This window comes from Lissotriton vulgaris, chromosome 4_1 (assembly GCF_964263255.1).
Source record: "Lissotriton vulgaris chromosome 4_1, aLisVul1.2, whole genome shotgun sequence".
Lineage (NCBI taxonomy): Eukaryota > Metazoa > Chordata > Amphibia > Caudata > Salamandridae > Lissotriton > Lissotriton vulgaris.
In genome coordinates, this window is record NC_141691.1 from 520,799,227 (window position 1) to 520,816,705 (window position 17,479).

The 17,479-nt window shown below is 52.1% G+C and overlaps 24 non-coding genes across 24 annotated transcripts; 16 read left to right on the forward strand and 8 right to left on the reverse strand.

Annotated features, from left to right (window-relative positions):
- Positions 1-26: 26 nt before the first annotated feature.
- TRNAE-CUC (transfer RNA glutamic acid (anticodon CUC)) lies at positions 27-98 on the forward strand. The gene has a single exon. It is a non-coding gene; the product is annotated as a tRNA-Glu (tRNA).
- A 1,082-nt stretch (positions 99-1,180) lies between these two features.
- Positions 1,181-1,263, reverse strand: TRNAL-UAA (transfer RNA leucine (anticodon UAA)). The gene has a single exon. It is a non-coding gene; the product is annotated as a tRNA-Leu (tRNA).
- A 243-nt stretch (positions 1,264-1,506) lies between these two features.
- Positions 1,507-1,578, forward strand: TRNAE-UUC (transfer RNA glutamic acid (anticodon UUC)). Its single transcript has one exon. It is a non-coding gene; the product is annotated as a tRNA-Glu (tRNA).
- A 618-nt stretch (positions 1,579-2,196) lies between these two features.
- TRNAE-CUC (transfer RNA glutamic acid (anticodon CUC)) lies at positions 2,197-2,268 on the forward strand. The gene has a single exon. It is a non-coding gene; the product is annotated as a tRNA-Glu (tRNA).
- A 1,082-nt stretch (positions 2,269-3,350) lies between these two features.
- TRNAL-UAA (transfer RNA leucine (anticodon UAA)) lies at positions 3,351-3,433 on the reverse strand. Its single transcript has one exon. It is a non-coding gene; the product is annotated as a tRNA-Leu (tRNA).
- A 933-nt stretch (positions 3,434-4,366) lies between these two features.
- TRNAE-CUC (transfer RNA glutamic acid (anticodon CUC)) lies at positions 4,367-4,438 on the forward strand. The gene has a single exon. It is a non-coding gene; the product is annotated as a tRNA-Glu (tRNA).
- A 1,082-nt stretch (positions 4,439-5,520) lies between these two features.
- On the reverse strand, positions 5,521-5,603 carry TRNAL-UAA (transfer RNA leucine (anticodon UAA)). Its single transcript has one exon. It is a non-coding gene; the product is annotated as a tRNA-Leu (tRNA).
- A 243-nt stretch (positions 5,604-5,846) lies between these two features.
- Positions 5,847-5,918, forward strand: TRNAE-UUC (transfer RNA glutamic acid (anticodon UUC)). The gene has a single exon. It is a non-coding gene; the product is annotated as a tRNA-Glu (tRNA).
- Positions 5,919-6,536: 618 nt separating this feature from the next.
- On the forward strand, positions 6,537-6,608 carry TRNAE-CUC (transfer RNA glutamic acid (anticodon CUC)). Its single transcript has one exon. It is a non-coding gene; the product is annotated as a tRNA-Glu (tRNA).
- A 1,098-nt stretch (positions 6,609-7,706) lies between these two features.
- TRNAL-UAA (transfer RNA leucine (anticodon UAA)) lies at positions 7,707-7,789 on the reverse strand. The gene has a single exon. It is a non-coding gene; the product is annotated as a tRNA-Leu (tRNA).
- A 243-nt stretch (positions 7,790-8,032) lies between these two features.
- TRNAE-UUC (transfer RNA glutamic acid (anticodon UUC)) lies at positions 8,033-8,104 on the forward strand. Its single transcript has one exon. It is a non-coding gene; the product is annotated as a tRNA-Glu (tRNA).
- Positions 8,105-8,722: 618 nt separating this feature from the next.
- On the forward strand, positions 8,723-8,794 carry TRNAE-CUC (transfer RNA glutamic acid (anticodon CUC)). Its single transcript has one exon. It is a non-coding gene; the product is annotated as a tRNA-Glu (tRNA).
- Positions 8,795-9,876: 1,082 nt separating this feature from the next.
- TRNAL-UAA (transfer RNA leucine (anticodon UAA)) lies at positions 9,877-9,959 on the reverse strand. Its single transcript has one exon. It is a non-coding gene; the product is annotated as a tRNA-Leu (tRNA).
- A 243-nt stretch (positions 9,960-10,202) lies between these two features.
- Positions 10,203-10,274, forward strand: TRNAE-UUC (transfer RNA glutamic acid (anticodon UUC)). The gene has a single exon. It is a non-coding gene; the product is annotated as a tRNA-Glu (tRNA).
- Positions 10,275-10,892: 618 nt separating this feature from the next.
- Positions 10,893-10,964, forward strand: TRNAE-CUC (transfer RNA glutamic acid (anticodon CUC)). Its single transcript has one exon. It is a non-coding gene; the product is annotated as a tRNA-Glu (tRNA).
- Positions 10,965-12,046: 1,082 nt separating this feature from the next.
- Positions 12,047-12,129, reverse strand: TRNAL-UAA (transfer RNA leucine (anticodon UAA)). The gene has a single exon. It is a non-coding gene; the product is annotated as a tRNA-Leu (tRNA).
- Positions 12,130-12,372: 243 nt separating this feature from the next.
- On the forward strand, positions 12,373-12,444 carry TRNAE-UUC (transfer RNA glutamic acid (anticodon UUC)). Its single transcript has one exon. It is a non-coding gene; the product is annotated as a tRNA-Glu (tRNA).
- A 618-nt stretch (positions 12,445-13,062) lies between these two features.
- Positions 13,063-13,134, forward strand: TRNAE-CUC (transfer RNA glutamic acid (anticodon CUC)). The gene has a single exon. It is a non-coding gene; the product is annotated as a tRNA-Glu (tRNA).
- A 1,082-nt stretch (positions 13,135-14,216) lies between these two features.
- TRNAL-UAA (transfer RNA leucine (anticodon UAA)) lies at positions 14,217-14,299 on the reverse strand. The gene has a single exon. It is a non-coding gene; the product is annotated as a tRNA-Leu (tRNA).
- Positions 14,300-14,542: 243 nt separating this feature from the next.
- On the forward strand, positions 14,543-14,614 carry TRNAE-UUC (transfer RNA glutamic acid (anticodon UUC)). Its single transcript has one exon. It is a non-coding gene; the product is annotated as a tRNA-Glu (tRNA).
- Positions 14,615-15,232: 618 nt separating this feature from the next.
- TRNAE-CUC (transfer RNA glutamic acid (anticodon CUC)) lies at positions 15,233-15,304 on the forward strand. Its single transcript has one exon. It is a non-coding gene; the product is annotated as a tRNA-Glu (tRNA).
- Positions 15,305-16,386: 1,082 nt separating this feature from the next.
- On the reverse strand, positions 16,387-16,469 carry TRNAL-UAA (transfer RNA leucine (anticodon UAA)). The gene has a single exon. It is a non-coding gene; the product is annotated as a tRNA-Leu (tRNA).
- Positions 16,470-16,712: 243 nt separating this feature from the next.
- On the forward strand, positions 16,713-16,784 carry TRNAE-UUC (transfer RNA glutamic acid (anticodon UUC)). Its single transcript has one exon. It is a non-coding gene; the product is annotated as a tRNA-Glu (tRNA).
- A 618-nt stretch (positions 16,785-17,402) lies between these two features.
- On the forward strand, positions 17,403-17,474 carry TRNAE-CUC (transfer RNA glutamic acid (anticodon CUC)). The gene has a single exon. It is a non-coding gene; the product is annotated as a tRNA-Glu (tRNA).
- The last annotated feature ends 5 nt before the right edge of the window (positions 17,475-17,479 follow it).

The window sequence follows — 17,479 nt, forward strand, 5'->3', positions numbered from 1 at the left end:
TGAACTTTTGCTGCACGGCTCTGGGCTCCCTGGTGGTCTAGTGGTTAGGATTCGGCGCTCTCACCGCCGCGGCCCGGGTTCGATTCCCGGTCAGGGAAAAGTCCCTCTTCTGACCTTGAAAGCTTTTCCTTCCCGTAGGTCAGGGCTTCTCAAAATGAAGTTGCTTTTCTGACTCACAATTTGCCTAGCATGACGCAGTATCGCTCAAAATATGATTTTCGCAAGGTTCCTTTAGAGCTGCTTCCCATGGTGGGAGGCAAGGCTCTTGAGCAAGTGAGATCCTGTATTCCGAGGCGCGCTTCTTTTTGTAGGCTTCTGACCCCATGGCCTGTGGCAGGTAGTCCTCCTTTGACTGGGCCGCAGGCTTTGTCTCCAAATGGCGTCCTGGACCCACTGCAACCCACCTGTTTGCTAAAACGGAAGTCTGCCTCTGGGTAAGAAAAAGCTGAGCTGCACGTACGGAAAGCGGCAGAGGCCAGAGGCGAGGAGGGTGTGGCAAGGGCTGCCTGATTTGCATAGTGACCTGTTGCATCTTGGGAATGTACAGGCTTTGGAGCTTAACAGGTACTGCAGGTGTCTGCCTGGCCTGAGAGATGCCTGTCTGGTGCTCCCCTCAGGACACACAGGCCTTCCATTCGAGCATGGAGGGTGAGGGACATGGGTCACCCTCATATACAGGGGTGTGGGCATGGGCAGGATAGGTTGTGGGGGACCCGTCAGGGCATTGCCCGTTCGGAAGGCGAGAGGAGGCGGGGCAGGAAACTCTGCTCAATTTCTTTCCCAGAGGCCTGTGGAGAACCCTTTGCACGTTTGAGCCAGCCGGGCCTGCATCAGCAGATCCTGCTCCACTGGGAAGGGAGAGCCTGTAGGCGTAAATCAAAAAAAGGGGAGAAATCTGCAAATTCTAGCGGCAGACCCATGTTGCCCAGGAAGCAATCAGTTTCTCCTGCTCCCTATAGTGGAAAAAGACATAGGAGGTGTATTTCTCTAGGCAGGGGCTCTGTGTAGATGGCACTTCATTGCTCTGGGAAGCATCCATGCTGGTAGAAGAGTAGCAGCAGACTCCACACCTGAGGCTTGAATGGGGACCGTTGGGGAGGGGCAGTGGGAGGCCGAGGAGGGCGGAGGAAAATGCTTTTCAAAAGCATCTGCACATTCCTACAAACCTGCTGAAAACCCATACCAGGAATGGGGCTCAAACCCATGCGGACAAACGTCCATTGGATCTTAAGTCCAACGCCTTAAACACTCGGCCACCCTGGTGAGACCCAAGGATTTACTTTCTTCAACTACCTTTTTATGCTTGCTGCTGTAGCACCAGCTGTCCAGCAAGAGGTGATTGCAGAGTTAAAAGTCTTTTGCAGGAGGTTAAAAGTAATTGCTTATAACAAACACACTGTGTGACACCTAACTTTCTCCCACTCGGACTTTACCGTTAATTTTTATATTGGAGTTAGCTTAGTCACAATAAGGGGGTGAGCAAGGCAGGCACACTAGAGCATCTACTCCCTGGTGGTCTAGTGGCTAGGATTCGGCGCTTTCACCGCCGCGGCCCGGGTTCGATTCCCGGTCAGGGAAGATCCCTCTAAAGCATAGATTGCTTAATTTGTCTGTGTATCTTTTTTAAAAGAAGGTCTTTAAAAAGGCACCCCTCCCAATAGATGAAAGCGGAGGAATGGGGCTTGTTCTCCTGTGCCCCAGGTTGCTTTGCCCCCATTGACCTAAGCCACCTTTGTGCGCACGCAGTCCCCCGCCCAGTCAGGTGCTCTATGTTGGCGTGAAGTGCAGTACCAGCTCAACAGAAAGGTAAATTGCTGGAAAACCCTGCTGTGATGCATACATCTACTTTGGAGCACTCTTCTCCTTTGCACTCTTGAATCGCTTAAGCGCAATGTATTCTTCCAGCAAGCTGAATAACGAGATAGGTGAGAGAAGGTGTACCAGCTGTCTGTGCGCCATCAGCAGCCACTAGGTGTCCCTCTTGTGTTTTCCCGGGGATCCTGATTGTGCAGGAATTCATCGGTTCAGTAGCAAGGGGGAGAGGATGGCCTGTGCCTGGAAGTGACAGGCAGTCTGGTGGCATCATGAGGATTAAGTTCCGATTCATATTTGCTGTAGAATAAAATATGTTTTCAGCCCCCATGAGCTTTGTCACTCGGAGAGCAGTGTATGAACTTTTGCTGCACGGCTCTGGGCTCCCTGGTGGTCTAGTGGTTAGGATTCGGCGCTCTCACCGCCGTGGCCCGGGTTCGATTCCCGGTCAGGGAAAAGTCCCTCTTCTGACCTTGAAAGCTTTTCCTTCCCGTAGGTCAGGGCGTCTCAAAATGAAGTTGCTTTTCTGACTCACAATTTGCCTAGCATGACGCAGTATCGCTCAAAATATGATTTTCGCAAGGTTCCTTTAGAGCTGCTTCCCATGGTGGGAGGCAAGGCTCTTGAGCAAGTGAGATCCTGTATTCCGAGGCGCGCTTCCTTTTGTAGGCTTCTGACCCCATGGCCTGTGGCAGGTAGTCCTCCTTTGACTGGGCCGCAGGCTTTGTCTCCAAATGGCGTCCTGGACCCACTGCAACCCACCTGTTTGCTAAAACGGAAGTCTGCCTCTGGGTAAGAAAAAGCTGAGCTGCACGTACGGAAAGCGGCAGAGGCCAGAGGCGGGGAGGGTGTGGCAAGGGCTGCCTGATTTGCATAGTGACCTGTTGCATCTTGGGAATGTACAGGCTTTGGAGCTTAACAGGTACTGCAGGTGTCTGCCTGGCCTGAGAGATGCCTGTCTGGTGCTCCCCTCAGGACACACAGGCCTTCCATTCGAGCATGGAGGGTGAGGGACATGGGTCACCCTCATATACAGGGGTGTGGGCATGGGCAGGATAGGTTGTGGGGGACCCGTCAGGGCATTGCCCGTTCGGAAGGCGAGAGGAGGCGGGGCAGGAAACTCTGCTCAATTTCTTTCCCAGAGGCCTGTGGAGAACCCTTTGCACGTTTGAGCCAGCCGGGCCTGCATCAGCAGATCCTGCTCCACTGGGAAGGGAGAGCCTGTAGGCGTAAATCAAAAAAAGGGGAGAAATCTGCAAATTCTAGTGGCAGACCCATGTTGCCCAGGAAGCAATCAGTTTCTCCTGCTCCCTATAGTGGAAAAAGACATAGGAGGTGTATTTCTCTAGGCAGGGGCTCTGTGTAGATGGCACTTCATTGCTCTGGGAAGCATCCATGCTGGTAGAAGAGTAGCAGCAGACTCCACACCTGAGGCTTGAATGGGGACCGTTGGGGAGGGGCAGTGGGAGGCCGAGGAGGGCGGAGGAAAATGCTTTTCAAAAGCATCTGCACGTTCCTACAAACCTGCTGAAAACCCATACCAGGAATGGGGCTCGAACCCATGCGGACAAACGTCCATTGGATCTTAAGTCCAACGCCTTAACCACTCGGCCACCCTGGTGAGACCCAAGGATTTACTTTCTTCAACTACCTTTTTATGCTTGCTGCTGTAGCACCAGCTGTCCAGCAAGAGGTGATTGCAGAGTTAAAAGGCTTTTGCAGGAGGTTAAAAGTAATTGCTTATAACAAACACACTGTGTGACACCTAACTTTCTCCCACTCGGACTTTACCGTTAATTTTTATATTGGAGTTAGCTTAGTCACAATAAGGGGGTGAGCAAGGCAGGCACACTAGAGCATCTACTCCCTGGTGGTCTAGTGGCTAGGATTCAGCGCTTTCACCGCCTCGGCCCGGGTTCGATTCCCGGTCAGGGAAGATCCCTCTAAAGCATAGATTGCTTAATTTGTCTGTGTATCTTTTTTAAAAGAAGGTCTTTAAAAAGGCACCCCTCCCAATAGATGAAAGGGGAGGAATGGGGCTTGTTCTCCTGTGCCCCAGGTTGCTTTGCCCCCATTGACCTAAGCCACCTTTGTGCGCACGCAGTCCCCCACCCAGTCAGGTGCTCTATGTTGGCGTGAAGTGCAGTACCAGCTCAACAGAAAGGTAAATTGCTGGAAAACCCTGCTGTGATGCATACATCTACTTTGGAGCACTCTTCTCCTTTGCACTCTTGAATGGCTTAAGCGCAATGTATTCTTCCAGCAAGCTGAATAACGAGATAGGTGAGAGAAGGTGTACCAGCTGTCTGTGCGCCATCAGCAGCCACTAGGTGTCCCTCTTGGGTTTTCCCGGGGATCCTGATTGTGCAGGAATTCATCGGTTCAGTAGCAAGGGGGAGAGGATGGCCTGTGCCTGGAAGTGACAGGCAGTCTGGTGGCATCATGAGGATTAAGTTCCGATTCATATTTGCTGTAGAATAAAATATGTTTTCAGCCCCCATGAGCTTTGTCACTCGGAGAGCAGTGTATGAACTTTTGCTGCACGGCTCTGGGCTCCCTGGTGGTCTAGTGGTTAGGATTCGGCGCTCTCACCGCCGCGGCCCGGGTTCGATTCCCGGTCAGGGAAAAGTCCCTCTTCTGACCTTGAAAGCTTTTCCTTCCCGTAGGTCAGGGCGTCTCAAAATGAAGTTGCTTTTCTGACTCACAATTTGCCTAGCATGACGCAGTATCGCTCAAAATATGATTTTCGCAAGGTTCCTTTAGAGCTGCTTCCCATGGTGGGAGGCAAGGCTCTTGAGCAAGTGAGATCCTGTATTCCGAGGCGCGCTTCCTTTTGTAGACTTCTGACCCCATGGCCTGTGGCAGGTAGTCCTCCTTTGACTGGGCCGCAGGCTTTGTCTCCAAATGGCGTCCTGGACCCACTGCAACCCACCTGTTTGCTAAAACGGAAGTCTGCCTCTGGGTAAGAAAAAGCTGAGCTGCACGTACGGAAAGCGGCAGAGGCCAGAGGCGGGGAGGGTGTGGCAAGGGCTGCCTGATTTGCATAGTGACCTGTTGCATCTTGGGAATGTACAGGCTTTGGAGCTTAACAGGTACTGCAGGTGTCTGCCTGGCCTGAGAGATGCCTGTCTGGTGCTCCCCTCAGGACACACAGGCCTTCCATTCGAGCATGGAGGGTGAGGGACATGGGTCACCCTCATATACAGGGGTGTGGGCATGGGCAGGATAGGTTGTGGGGGACCCGTCAGGGCATTGCCCGTTCGGAAGGCGAGAGGAGGCGGGGCAGGAAACTCTGCTCAATTTCTTTCCCAGAGGCCTGTGGAGAACCCTTTGCACGTTTGAGCCAGCCGGGCCTGCATCAGCAGATCCTGCTCCACTGGGAAGGGAGAGCCTGTAGGCGTAAATCAAAAAAAGGGGAGAAATCTGCAAATTCTAGCGGCAGACCCATGTTGCCCAGGAAGCAATCAGTTTCTCCTACTCCCTATAGTGGAAAAAGACATAGGAGGTGTATTTCTCTAGGCAGGGGCTCTGTGTAGATGGCACTTCATTGCTCTGGGAAGCATCCATGCTGGTGGAAGAGTAGCAGCAGACTCCACACCTGAGGCTTGAATGGGGACCGTTGGGGAGGGGCAGTGGGAGGCCGAGGAGGGCGGAGGAAAATGCTTTTCAAAAGCATCTGCACGTTCCTACAAACCTGCTGAAAACCCATACCAGGAATGGGGCTCGAGCCCATGCGGACAAACGTCCATTGGATCTTAAGTCCAACGCCTTAACCACTCGGCCACCCTGGTGAGACCCAAGGATTTACTTTCTTCAACTCCCTTTTTATGCTTGCTGCTGTAGCACCAGCTGTCCAGCAAGAGGTGATTGCAGAGTTAAAAGGCTTTTGCAGGAGGTTAAAAGTAATTGCTTATAACAAACACACTGTGTGACACCTAACTTTCTCCCACTCGGACTTTACCGTTAATTTTTATATTGGAGTTAGCTTAGTCACAATAAGGGGGTGAGCAAGGCAGGCACACTAGAGCATCTACTCCCTGGTGGTCTAGTGGCTAGGATTCGGCGCTTTCACCGCCGCGGCCCGGGTTCGATTCCCGGTCAGGGAAGATCTCTCTAAAGCATAGATTGCTTAATTTGTCTGTGTATCTTTTTTAAAAGAAGGTCTTTAAAAAGGCACCCCTCCCAATAGATGAAAGCGGAGGAATGGGGCTTGTTCTCCTGTGCCCCAGGTTGCTTTGCCCCCATTGACCTAAGCCACCTTTGTGCGCACGCAGTCCCCCACCCAGTCAGGTGCTCTATGTTGGCGTGAAGTGCAGTACCAGCTCAACAGAAAGGTAAATTGCTGGAAAACCCTGCTGTGATGCATACATCTACTTTGGAGCACTCTTCTCCTTTGCACTCTTGAATGGCTTAAGCGCAATGTATTCTTCCAGCAAGCTGAATAACGAGATAGGTGAGAGAAGGTGTACCAGCTGTCTGTGCGCCATCAGCAGCCACTAGGTGTCCCTCTTGGGTTTTCCCGGGGATCCTGATTGTGCAGGAATTCATTGGTTCAGTAGCAAGGGGGAGAGGATGGCCTGTGCCTGGAAGTGACAGGCAGTCTGGTGGCATCATGAGGATTAAGTTCCGATTCATATTTGCTGTAGAATAAAATATGTTTTCAGCCCCCATGAGCTTTGTCACTCGGAGAGCAGTGTATGAACTTTTGCTGCACGGCTCTGGGCTCCCTGGTGGTCTAGTGGTTAGGATTCGGCGCTCTCACCGCCGCGGCCCGGGTTCTATTCCCGGTCAGGGAAAAGTCCCTCTTCTGACCTTGAAAGCTTTTCCTTCCCGTAGGTCAGGGCTTCTCAAAATGAAGTTGCTTTTCTGACTCACAATTTGCCTAGCATGACGCAGTATCGCTCAAAATATGATTTTCGCAAGGTTCCTTTAGAGCTGCTTCCCATGGTGGGAGGCAAGGCTCTTGAGCAAGTGAGATCCTGTATTCCGAGGCGCGCTTCCTTTTGTAGGCTTCTGACCCCATGGCCTGTGGCAGGTAGTCCTCCTTTGACTGGGCCGCAGGCTTTGTCTCCAAATGGCGTCCTGGACCCACTGCAACCCACCTGTTTGCTAAAACGGAAGTCTGCCTCTGGGTAAGAAAAAGCTGAGCTGCACGTACGGAAAGCGGCAGAGGCCAGAGGCGGGGAGGGTGTGGCAAGGGCTGCCTGATTTGCATAGTGACCTGTTGCATCTTGGGAATGTACAGGCTTTGGAGCTTAACAGGTACTGCAGGTGTCTGCCTGGCCTGAGAGATGCCTGTCTGGTGCTCCCCTCAGGACACACAGGCCTTCCATTCGAGCATGAAGGGTGAGGGACATGGGTCACCCTCATATACAGGGGTGTGGGCATGGGCAGGATAGGTTGTGGGGGACCCGTCAGGGCATTGCCCGTTTGGAAGCCCGTTCGTTCGGAAGGCGAGAGGAGGCGGGGCAGGAAACTCTGCTCAATTTCTTTCCCAGAGGCCTGTGGAGAACCCTTTGCACGTTTGAGCCAGCCGGGCCTGCATCAGCAGATCCTGCTCCACTGGGAAGGGAGAGCCTGTAGGCGTAAATCAAAAAAAGGGGAGAAATCTGCAAATTCTAGTGGCAGACCCATGTTGCCCAGGAAGCAATCAGTTTCTCCTGCTCCCTATAGTGGAAAAAGACATAGGAGGTGTATTTCTCTAGGCAGGGGCTCTGTGTAGATGGCACTTCATTGCTCTGGGAAGCATCCATGCTGGTAGAAGAGTAGCAGCAGACTCCACACCTGAGGCTTGAATGGGGACCGTTGGGGAGGGGCAGTGGGAGGCCGAGGAGGGCGGAGGAAAATGCTTTTCAAAAGCATCTGCACGTTCCTACAAACCTGCTGAAAACCCATACCAGGAATGGGGCTCGAACCCATGCGGACAAACGTCCATTGGATCTTAAGTCCAACGCCTTAACCACTCGGCCACCCTGGTGAGACCCAAGGATTTACTTTCTTCAACTCCCTTTTTATGCTTGCTGCTGTAGCACCAGCTGTCCAGCAAGAGGTGATTGCAGAGTTAAAAGGCTTTTGCAGGAGGTTAAAAGTAATTGCTTATAACAAACACACTGTGTGACACCTAACTTTCTCCCACTCGGACCTTACCGTTAATTTTTATATTGGAGTTAGCTTAGTCACAATAAGGGGGTGAGCAAGGCAGGCACACTAGAGCATCTACTCCCTGGTGGTCTAGTGGCTAGGATTCGGCGCTTTCACCGCCGCGGCCCGGGTTCGATTCCCGGTCAGGGAAGATCCCTCTAAAGCATAGATTGCTTAATTTGTCTGTGTATCTTTTTTAAAAGAAGGTCTTTAAAAAGGCACCCCTCCCAATAGATGAAAGCGGAGGAATGGGGCTTGTTCTCCTGTGCCCCAGGTTGCTTTGCCCCCATTGACCTAAGCCACCTTTGTGCGCACGCAGTCCCCCACCCAGTCAGGTGCTCTATGTTGGCGTGAAGTGCAGTACCAGCTCAACAGAAAGGTAAATTGCTGGAAAACCCTGCTGTGATGCATACATCTACTTTGGAGCACTCTTCTCCTTTGCACTCTTGAATCGCTTAAGCGCAATGTATTCTTCCAGCAAGCTGAATAACGAGATAGGTGAGAGAAGGTGTACCAGCTGTCTGTGCGCCATCAGCAGCCACTAGGTGTCCCTCTTGTGTTTTCCCGGGGATCCTGATTGTGCAGGAATTCATCGGTTCAGTAGCAAGGGGGAGAGGATGGCCTGTGCCTGGAAGTGACAGGCAGTCTGGTGGCATCATGAGGATTAAGTTCCGATTCATATTTGCTGTAGAATAAAATATGTTTTCAGCCCCCATGAGCTTTGTCACTCGGAGAGCAGTGTATGAACTTTTGCTGCACGGCTCTGGGCTCCCTGGTGGTCTAGTGGTTAGGATTCGGCGCTCTCACCGCCGCGGCCCGGGTTCGATTCCCGGTCAGGGAAAAGTCCCTCTTCTGACCTTGAAAGCTTTTCCTTCCCGTAGGTCAGGGCTTCTCAAAATGAAGTTGCTTTTCTGACTCACAATTTGCCTAGCATGACGCAGTATCGCTCAAAATATGATTTTCGCAAGGTTCCTTTAGAGCTGCTTCCCATGGTGGGAGGCAAGGCTCTTGAGCAAGTGAGATCCTGTATTCCGAGGCGCGCTTCTTTTTGTAGGCTTCTGACCCCATGGCCTGTGGCAGGTAGTCCTCCTTTGACTGGGCCGCAGGCTTTGTCTCCAAATGGCGTCCTGGACCCACTGCAACCCACCTGTTTGCTAAAACGGAAGTCTGCCTCTGGGTAAGAAAAAGCTGAGCTGCACGTACGGAAAGCGGCAGAGGCCAGAGGCGAGGAGGGTGTGGCAAGGGCTGCCTGATTTGCATAGTGACCTGTTGCATCTTGGGAATGTACAGGCTTTGGAGCTTAACAGGTACTGCAGGTGTCTGCCTGGCCTGAGAGATGCCTGTCTGGTGCTCCCCTCAGGACACACAGGCCTTCCATTCGAGCATGGAGGGTGAGGGACATGGGTCACCCTCATATACAGGGGTGTGGGCATGGGCAGGATAGGTTGTGGGGGACCCGTCAGGGCATTGCCCGTTCGGAAGGCGAGAGGAGGCGGGGCAGGAAACTCTGCTCAATTTCTTTCCCAGAGGCCTGTGGAGAACCCTTTGCACGTTTGAGCCAGCCGGGCCTGCATCAGCAGATCCTGCTCCACTGGGAAGGGAGAGCCTGTAGGCGTAAATCAAAAAAAGGGGAGAAATCTGCAAATTCTAGCGGCAGACCCATGTTGCCCAGGAAGCAATCAGTTTCTCCTGCTCCCTATAGTGGAAAAAGACATAGGAGGTGTATTTCTCTAGGCAGGGGCTCTGTGTAGATGGCACTTCATTGCTCTGGGAAGCATCCATGCTGGTAGAAGAGTAGCAGCAGACTCCACACCTGAGGCTTGAATGGGGACCGTTGGGGAGGGGCAGTGGGAGGCCGAGGAGGGCGGAGGAAAATGCTTTTCAAAAGCATCTGCACATTCCTACAAACCTGCTGAAAACCCATACCAGGAATGGGGCTCAAACCCATGCGGACAAACGTCCATTGGATCTTAAGTCCAACGCCTTAAACACTCGGCCACCCTGGTGAGACCCAAGGATTTACTTTCTTCAACTACCTTTTTATGCTTGCTGCTGTAGCACCAGCTGTCCAGCAAGAGGTGATTGCAGAGTTAAAAGTCTTTTGCAGGAGGTTAAAAGTAATTGCTTATAACAAACACACTGTGTGACACCTAACTTTCTCCCACTCGGACTTTACCGTTAATTTTTATATTGGAGTTAGCTAAGTCACAATAAGGGGGTGAGCAAGGCAGGCACACTAGAGCATCTACTCCCTGGTGGTCTAGTGGCTAGGATTCGGCGCTTTCACCGCCGCGGCCCGGGTTCGATTCCCGGTCAGGGAAGATCCCTCTAAAGCATAGATTGCTTAATTTGTCTGTGTATCTTTTTTAAAAGAAGGTCTTTAAAAAGGCACCCCTCCCAATAGATGAAAGCGGAGGAATGGGGCTTGTTCTCCTGTGCCCCAGGTTGCTTTGCCCCCATTGACCTAAGCCACCTTTGTGCGCACGCAGTCCCCCGCCCAGTCAGGTGCTCTATGTTGGCGTGAAGTGCAGTACCAGCTCAACAGAAAGGTAAATTGCTGGAAAACCCTGCTGTGATGCATACATCTACTTTGGAGCACTCTTCTCCTTTGCACTCTTGAATCGCTTAAGCGCAATGTATTCTTCCAGCAAGCTGAATAACGAGATAGGTGAGAGAAGGTGTACCAGCTGTCTGTGCGCCATCAGCAGCCACTAGGTGTCCCTCTTGTGTTTTCCCGGGGATCCTGATTGTGCAGGAATTCATCGGTTCAGTAGCAAGGGGGAGAGGATGGCCTGTGCCTGGAAGTGACAGGCAGTCTGGTGGCATCATGAGGATTAAGTTCCGATTCATATTTGCTGTAGAATAAAATATGTTTTCAGCCCCCATGAGCTTTGTCACTCGGAGAGCAGTGTATGAACTTTTGCTGCACGGCTCTGGGCTCCCTGGTGGTCTAGTGGTTAGGATTCGGCGCTCTCACCGCCGTGGCCCGGGTTCAATTCCCGGTCAGGGAAAAGTCCCTCTTCTGACCTTGAAAGCTTTTCCTTCCCGTAGGTCAGGGCGTCTCAAAATGAAGTTGCTTTTCTGACTCACAATTTGCCTAGCATGACGCAGTATCGCTCAAAATATGATTTTCGCAAGGTTCCTTTAGAGCTGCTTCCCATGGTGGGAGGCAAGGCTCTTGAGCAAGTGAGATCCTGTATTCCGAGGCGCGCTTCCTTTTGTAGGCTTCTGACCCCATGGCCTGTGGCAGGTAGTCCTCCTTTGACTGGGCCGCAGGCTTTGTCTCCAAATGGCGTCCTGGACCCACTGCAACCCACCTGTTTGCTAAAACGGAAGTCTGCCTCTGGGTAAGAAAAAGCTGAGCTGCACGTACGGAAAGCGGCAGAGGCCAGAGGCGGGGAGGGTGTGGCAAGGGCTGCCTGATTTGCATAGTGACCTGTTGCATCTTGGGAATGTACAGGCTTTGGAGCTTAACAGGTACTGCAGGTGTCTGCCTGGCCTGAGAGATGCCTGTCTGGTGCTCCCCTCAGGACACACAGGCCTTCCATTCGAGCATGGAGGGTGAGGGACATGGGTCACCCTCATATACAGGGGTGTGGGCATGGGCAGGATAGGTTGTGGGGGACCCATCAGGGCATTGCCCGTTCGGAAGGCGAGAGGAGGCGGGGCAGGAAACTCTGCTCAATTTCTTTCCCAGAGGCCTGTGGAGAACCCTTTGCACGTTTGAGCCAGCCGGGCCTGCATCAGCAGATCCTGCTCCACTGGGAAGGGAGAGCCTGTAGGCGTAAATCAAAAAAAGGGGAGAAATCTGCAAATTCTAGTGGCAGACCCATGTTGCCCAGGAAGCAATCAGTTTCTCCTGCTCCCTATAGTGGAAAAAGACATAGGAGGTGTATTTCTCTAGGCAGGGGCTCTGTGTAGATGGCACTTCATTGCTCTGGGAAGCATCCATGCTGGTAGAAGAGTAGCAGCAGACTCCACACCTGAGGCTTGAATGGGGACCGTTGGGGAGTGGCAGTGGGAGGCCGAGGAGGGCGGAGGAAAATGCTTTTCAAAAGCATCTGCACGTTCCTACAAACCTGCTGAAAACCCATACCAGGAATGGGGCTCGAACCCATGCGGACAAACGTCCATTGGATCTTAAGTCCAACGCCTTAACCACTCGGCCACCCTGGTGAGACCCAAGGATTTACTTTCTTCAACTCCCTTTTTATGCTTGCTGCTGTAGCACCAGCTGTCCAGCAAGAGGTGATTGCAGAGTTAAAAGGCTTTTGCAGGAGGTTAAAAGTAATTGCTTATAACAAACACACTGTGTGACACCTAACTTTCTCCCACTCGGACCTTACCGTTAATTTTTATATTGGAGTTAGCTTAGTCACAATAAGGGGGTGAGCAAGGCAGGCACACTAGAGCATCTACTCCCTGGTGGTCTAGTGGCTAGGATTCGGCGCTTTCACCGCCGCGGCCCGGGTTCGATTCCCGGTCAGGGAAGATCCCTCTAAAGCATAGATTGCTTAATTTGTCTGTGTATCTTTTTTAAAAGAAGGTCTTTAAAAAGGCACCCCTCCCAATAGATGAAAGCGGAGGAATGGGGCTTGTTCTCCTGTGCCCCAGGTTGCTTTGCCCCCATTGACCTAAGCCACCTTTGTGCGCACGCAGTCCCCCACCCAGTCAGGTGCTCTATGTTGGCGTGAAGTGCAGTACCAGCTCAACAGAAAGGTAAATTGCTGGAAAACCCTGCTGTGATGCATACATCTACTTTGGAGCACTCTTCTCCTTTGCACTCTTGAATCGCTTAAGCGCAATGTATTCTTCCAGCAAGCTGAATAACGAGATAGGTGAGAGAAGGTGTACCAGCTGTCTGTGCGCCATCAGCAGCCACTAGGTGTCCCTCTTGTGTTTTCCCGGGGATCCTGATTGTGCAGGAATTCATCGGTTCAGTAGCAAGGGGGAGAGGATGGCCTGTGCCTGGAAGTGACAGGCAGTCTGGTGGCATCATGAGGATTAAGTTCCGATTCATATTTGCTGTAGAATAAAATATGTTTTCAGCCCCCATGAGCTTTGTCACTCGGAGAGCAGTGTATGAACTTTTGCTGCACGGCTCTGGGCTCCCTGGTGGTCTAGTGGTTAGGATTCGGCGCTCTCACCGCCGCGGCCCGGGTTCGATTCCCGGTCAGGCAAAAGTCCCTCTTCTGACCTTGAAAGCTTTTCCTTCCCGTAGGTCAGGGCTTCTCAAAATGAAGTTGCTTTTCTGACTCACAATTTGCCTAGCATGACGCAGTATCGCTCAAAATATGATTTTCGCAAGGTTCCTTTAGAGCTGCTTCCCATGGTGGGAGGCAAGGCTCTTGAGCAAGTGAGATCCTGTATTCCGAGGCGCGCTTCTTTTTGTAGGCTTCTGACCCCATGGCCTGTGGCAGGTAGTCCTCCTTTGACTGGGCCGCAGGCTTTGTCTCCAAATGGCGTCCTGGACCCACTGCAACCCACCTGTTTGCTAAAACGGAAGTCTGCCTCTGGGTAAGAAAAAGCTGAGCTGCACGTACGGAAAGCGGCAGAGGCCAGAGGCGAGGAGGGTGTGGCAAGGGCTGCCTGATTTGCATAGTGACCTGTTGCATCTTGGGAATGTACAGGCTTTGGAGCTTAACAGGTACTGCAGGTGTCTGCCTGGCCTGAGAGATGCCTGTCTGGTGCTCCCCTCAGGACACACAGGCCTTCCATTCGAGCATGGAGGGTGAGGGACATGGGTCACCCTCATATACAGGGGTGTGGGCATGGGCAGGATAGGTTGTGGGGGACCCGTCAGGGCATTGCCCGTTCGGAAGGCGAGAGGAGGCGGGGCAGGAAACTCTGCTCAATTTCTTTCCCAGAGGCCTGTGGAGAACCCTTTGCACGTTTGAGCGAGCCGGGCCTGCATCAGCAGATCCTGCTCCACTGGGAAGGGAGAGCCTGTAGGCGTAAATCAAAAAAAGGGGAGAAATCTGCAAATTCTAGCGGCAGACCCATGTTGCCCAGGAAGCAATCAGTTTCTCCTGCTCCCTATAGTGGAAAAAGACATAGGAGGTGTATTTCTCTAGGCAGGGGCTCTGTGTAGATGGCACTTCATTGCTCTGGGAAGCATCCATGCTGGTAGAAGAGTAGCAGCAGACTCCACACCTGAGGCTTGAATGGGGACCGTTGGGGAGGGGCAGTGGGAGGCCGAGGAGGGCGGAGGAAAATGCTTTTCAAAAGCATCTGCACATTCCTACAAACCTGCTGAAAACCCATACCAGGAATGGGGATCAAACCCATGCGGACAAACGTCCATTGGATCTTAAGTCCAACGCCTTAAACACTCGGCCACCCTGGTGAGACCCAAGGATTTACTTTCTTCAACTACCTTTTTATGCTTGCTGCTGTAGCACCAGCTGTCCAGCAAGAGGTGATTGCAGAGTTAAAAGTCTTTTGCAGGAGGTTAAAAGTAATTGCTTATAACAAACACACTGTGTGACACCTAACTTTCTCCCACTCGGACTTTACCGTTAATTTTTATATTGGAGTTAGCTTAGTCACAATAAGGGGGTGAGCAAGGCAGGCACACTAGAGCATCTACTCCCTGGTGGTCTAGTGGCTAGGATTCGGCGCTTTCACCGCCGCGGCCCGGGTTCGATTCCCGGTCAGGGAAGATCCCTCTAAAGCATAGATTGCTTAATTTGTCTGTGTATCTTTTTTAAAAGAAGGTCTTTAAAAAGGCACCCCTCCCAATAGATGAAAGCGGAGGAATGGGGCTTGTTCTCCTGTGCCCCAGGTTGCTTTGCCCCCATTGACCTAAGCCACCTTTGTGCGCACGCAGTCCCCCGCCCAGTCAGGTGCTCTATGTTGGCGTGAAGTGCAGTACCAGCTCAACAGAAAGGTAAATTGCTGGAAAACCCTGCTGTGATGCATACATCTACTTTGGAGCACTCTTCTCCTTTGCACTCTTGAATCGCTTAAGCGCAATGTATTCTTCCAGCAAGCTGAATAACGAGATAGGTGAGAGAAGGTGTACCAGCTGTCTGTGCGCCATCAGCAGCCACTAGGTGTCCCTCTTGTGTTTTCCCGGGGATCCTGATTGTGCAGGAATTCATCGGTTCAGTAGCAAGGGGGAGAGGATGGCCTGTGCCTGGAAGTGACAGGCAGTCTGGTGGCATCATGAGGATTAAGTTCCGATTCATATTTGCTGTAGAATAAAATATGTTTTCAGCCCCCATGAGCTTTGTCACTCGGAGAGCAGTGTATGAACTTTTGCTGCACGGCTCTGGGCTCCCTGGTGGTCTAGTGGTTAGGATTCGGCGCTCTCACCGCCGTGGCCCGGGTTCGATTCCCGGTCAGGGAAAAGTCCCTCTTCTGACCTTGAAAGCTTTTCCTTCCCGTAGGTCAGGGCGTCTCAAAATGAAGTTGCTTTTCTGACTCACAATTTGCCTAGCATGACGCAGTATCGCTCAAAATATGATTTTCGCAAGGTTCCTTTAGAGCTGCTTCCCATGGTGGGAGGCAAGGCTCTTGAGCAAGTGAGATCCTGTATTCCGAGGCACGCTTCCTTTTGTAGGCTTCTGACCCCATGGCCTGTGGCAGGTAGTCCTCCTTTGACTGGGCCGCAGGCTTTGTCTCCAAATGGCGTCCTGGACCCACTGCAACCCACCTGTTTGCTAAAACGGAAGTCTGCCTCTGGGTAAGAAAAAGCTGAGCTGCACGTACGGAAAGCGGCAGAGGCCAGAGGCGGGGAGGGTGTGGCAAGGGCTGCCTGATTTGCATAGTGACCTGTTGCATCTTGGGAATGTACAGGCTTTGGAGCTTAACAGGTACTGCAGGTGTCTGCCTGGCCTGAGAGATGCCTGTCTGGTGCTCCCCTCAGGACACACAGGCCTTCCATTCGAGCATGGAGGGTGAGGGACATGGGTCACCCTCATATACAGGGGTGTGGGCATGGGCAGGATAGGTTGTGGGGGACCCGTCAGGGCATTGCCCGTTCGGAAGGTGAGAGGAGGCGGGGCAGGAAACTCTGCTCAATTTCTTTCCCAGAGGCCTGTGGAGAACCCTTTGCACGTTTGAGCCAGCCGGGCCTGCATCAGCAGATCCTGCTCCACTGGGAAGGGAGAGCCTGTAGGCGTAAATCAAAAAAAGGGGAGAAATCTGCAAATTCTAGTGGCAGACCCATGTTGCCCAGGAAGCAATCAGTTTCTCCTGCTCCCTATAGTGGAAAAAGACATAGGAGGTGTATTTCTCTAGGCAGGGGCTCTGTGTAGATGGCACTTCATTGCTCTGGGAAGCATCCATGCTGGTAGAAGAGTAGCAGCAGACTCCACACCTGAGGCTTGAATGGGGACCGTTGGGGAGGGGCAGTGGGAGGCCGAGGAGGGCGGAGGAAAATGCTTTTCAAAAGCATCTGCACGTTCCTACAAACCTGCTGAAAACCCATACCAGGAATGGGGCTCGAACCCATGCGGACAAACGTCCATTGGATCTTAAGTCCAACGCCTTAACCACTCGGCCACCCTGGTGAGAACCAAGGATTTACTTTCTTCAACTACCTTTTTATGCTTGCTGCTGTAGCACCAGCTGTCCAGCAAGAGGTGATTGCAGAGTTAAAAGGCTTTTGCAGGAGGTTAAAAGTAATTGCTTATAACAAACACACTGTGTGACACCTAACTTTCTCCCACTCGGACTTTACCGTTAATTTTTATATTGGAGTTAGCTTAGTCACAATAAGGGGGTGAGCAAGGCTGGCACACTAGAGCATCTACTCCCTGGTGGTCTAGTGGCTAGGATTCGGCGCTTTCACCGCCGCGGCCCGGGTTCGATTCCCGGTCAGGGAAGATCCCTCTAAAGCATAGATTGCTTAATTTGTCTGTGTATCTTTTTTAAAAGAAGGTCTTTAAAAAGGCACCCCTCCCAATAGATGAAAGCGGAGGAATGGGGCTTGTTCTCCTGTGCCCCAGGTTGCTTTGCCCCCATTGACCTAAGCCACCTTTGTGCGCACGCAGTCCCCCACCCAGTCAGGTGCTCTATGTTGGCGTGAAGTGCAGTACCAGCTCAACAGAAAGGTAAATTGCTGGAAAACCCTGCTGTGATGCATACATCTACTTTGGAGCACTCTTCTCCTTTGCACTCTTGAATGGCTTAAGCGCAATGTATTCTTCCAGCAAGCTGAATAACGAGATAGGTGAGAGAAGGTGTACCAGCTGTCTGTGCGCCATCAGCAGCCACTAGGTGTCCCTCTTGGGTTTTCCCGGGGATCCTGATTGTGCAGGAATTCATCGGTTCAGTAGCAAGGGGGAGAGGATGGCCTGTGCCTGGAAGTGACAGGCAGTCTGGTGGCATCATGAGGATTAAGTTCCGATTCATATTTGCTGTAGAATAAAATATGTTTTCAGCCCCCATGAGCTTTGTCACTCGGAGAGCAGTGTATGAACTTTTGCTGCACGGCTCTGGGCTCCCTGGTGGTCTAGTGGTTAGGATTCGGCGCTCTCACCGCCGCGGCCCGGGTTCGATTCCCGGTCAGGGAAAAGTC